Source organism: Athene noctua, unplaced genomic scaffold, assembly GCF_965140245.1.
Source record: "Athene noctua unplaced genomic scaffold, bAthNoc1.hap1.1 HAP1_HAP1_scaffold_548, whole genome shotgun sequence".
NCBI lineage: Eukaryota > Metazoa > Chordata > Aves > Strigiformes > Strigidae > Athene > Athene noctua.
Genome location: NW_027437998.1, coordinates 5,001 through 7,500, shown reverse-complemented (window position 1 = coordinate 7,500; position 2,500 = coordinate 5,001).

The window sequence follows — 2,500 nt, the reverse complement described above, 5'->3', positions numbered from 1 at the left end:
GGCCCGGCTCCCGCGCGAGCCGTGGTGGTGCGTGCGGGGAGGGGGGGGTTCCGCGGCACGGGGCCCCTCCCGGAGGCGCGCTCTCTCGTCGTCTCTCTCGCCGGCGGCCGGTCCGACCGGGCCGCCTCCGTCGCTCGTCTCCTGATGCGCGCGCGCGTGCGCTGCGCTTCGTCGCGCGGTCGGTGCGGGGCCGCCGAGCGCTCCCCCCCGCCACGCCGTCGCCACCCCCCTGCTTCTCGCCTCGGCTGGGCTCCGCCGCCGGCGGGCGTCCGGCTCCGGGCACCCGAACCCCCTCTCCCCACGGCCTTGCCCGACGGCAGTCCGCTGCCGCCACCGGGGTGGTGCGTGGGGGTGCGGCGGCCGAGGGCCCTCCCGGAGCGCCAGGGCACCGCCGGTCCGAGCGCGAGCGGCGGCGCGTAGGGGGAAGAGGGGGTGGCCGCCGGTGTGGTGGGGGCGCGTGGAGGCGGGAACCCCGGCCGGCCGAGCGGAAAGCCCCCGGCGCTCGGGCGCGCGCAGGAGAGGGAGAGGGGACCGGCGCGAGCCGTTGGCGGTGACGGGCTGGGCGCGGCCGGCGCCAGCCCGGCGAGAGGGGCGGCGGGCAGAGCAGGCCTCGCCGGGGTCGGGGGAGGCGTCTCCCCCGATCCTTCCTGCCCGCACCGTGGCGGGCTTGCTGCGGAGCAAGCCCGCCGGGGGGCCGGCCGGCCGCGTGCAGGGCCGAGGCCTCTGGGCGTTCCGGGCTCGGGTGCGTGGCGCCGGCCCTCGGGCCGGCGGGCGAGTTCCCGCGCCGGGCCGTGTCCCGCGCGCCAGCGGGCGGCCCGAGCCACGGCTCTCCTCCCGGGCGCAGCGCCGGGATACTGAGGGAAACCTCGGGCCCCGGGCCAGGAGGACGTGGTGGTGGTGGCGGATGTCGGGCGCGCCCCCGCGGGCGGACGCTCCCCCGATGGCGGCAGCGGGGGAGGCACCCCCGCGGGGCCCTTGAGGATGTTTCCCTCACCCCAGGGCCAGGTACCTAGCGTCCGCGCCTCCGCGGCCCTCCCTCGGCTGAGCCCGGGGGTCGAAGGCCGCGGAGCCGGGCGGAGGTTTAAAGACTCGGGCGGCTCGGTGCGACCCGCAGGGGCGGGCCCCGGCCGTGTGCGGCGGTTGAGCCTCCAGGGGCGGGAGTCGCTCTCGTGCAGGCCCTGGCCATGGCGGCCGCCGCCCACGCCGTGGGCTTTTTGTCCCCTCGGGCGGCCGCGCCGGGGAGGGGTGTCCCCCCTGCCCCCCCTTCTCCGCGGTCCGGTCTCGGCGGCGAGACCGGCGGCGTTCGGTCGGCCGCAGCCGGCCTGCCTCGCCCTCGAAACGCGAAGGGGAACCTCCCCCCCCCCCGGCGGGGAGCGCGGGCTCTCTCGCCGTCGGGGGCGATGGCGATTCCCCCACGGTCGGGGGTCTCGCCGGGCGGGGCGGCCTGCTCGGGCCGCCGCGTCTCCGTGGACGCGCAGCGGCGCGCTTGCGGCTTCGTGCTCCTTGCTTGCCACCCCCACCCCTTCCCGCCCCGGCTGAGGGGAGGGGCGGCGCAGCCCCCGGGCCCGAGCGGCGGCGGCGGCGCCGCCGCTCGGCGTGCCGGCCGGCGGTCGCTCGGTGGCCGGCCGCGTGGCCTGTCCCGTCCCGGGTCCTGCCCGTCGCTTCGCAGTCGCCTTTCCCGGTCTCGGTCAGGCGAGGCGGGTGGGCGGCCGAGGGGCGTTCCCCGTCCCGTTCTCCGCGCGGAAGCGGGGAGAGGGGGCGTCGCCTCCGGCTCAGCGGCGTCCGCCTTCTGCCTGGCGCGTGCCTGCGGAAGGGGCCGAGACGAGAAGCGGCGGCGGCGGCTCCGGGAGGGCAGCCGCGGCGGTGCGGTGGCCGGGCGGCGGTCGGGCGGAGCGCCGGGCGGCGGCGTCGCGTCGCCGTCTCGGGTTCCGGCGGTTGGCCGTCCGTCCCTGTCTCCGGTGTGGTGCGGCGGCGGCGCCGCGCGGGCGTTCCCGGCGTCGGGGCGAGAGCCGGGGTTTCGGGGCCACGGGGGCAAGGAGCCGGCTGTCGCAGCGCGCGGGCGCTGGGCGGCGCGGAGGCGCGCGCGGCGCGAGCGGGGCGCCCCCGCTGGTCGCCCGCGCGGCGGTCAGCGTCTGTGGTTTCCCCCCTCCGCGCGAGCGAGAGGCGGGTGCAGGTCCGGGCGCGCGGTCGGACGCGCCGCCGGCCCTCCGTGCGGAGGCCGGGCCGAGCCCGGGCGCCTGGGCCGCCTCCGAAGCGAGCAAGGTGCTTGTTGTTTCCCCAGGTCGGTCGGGAGCGCGGGCTCCCCGGGCCCTTGCCGTTCGGAGCTTGTTTCACCCTTCCCTTCCTTCCCTCCGTTGTGATGTCGGTACGGTCATCTGAGGCGAGGCGCGACCGTCGCCCGCCGGTCGTCGCGCGCCCCCTCCGCGCGTGCGGAGGGGGGCGGTCGGTCGGTCGGTGGGGCGGCGGTCCGTCGTCCGAGAAGGGGGCCGCTTCTGCGGAG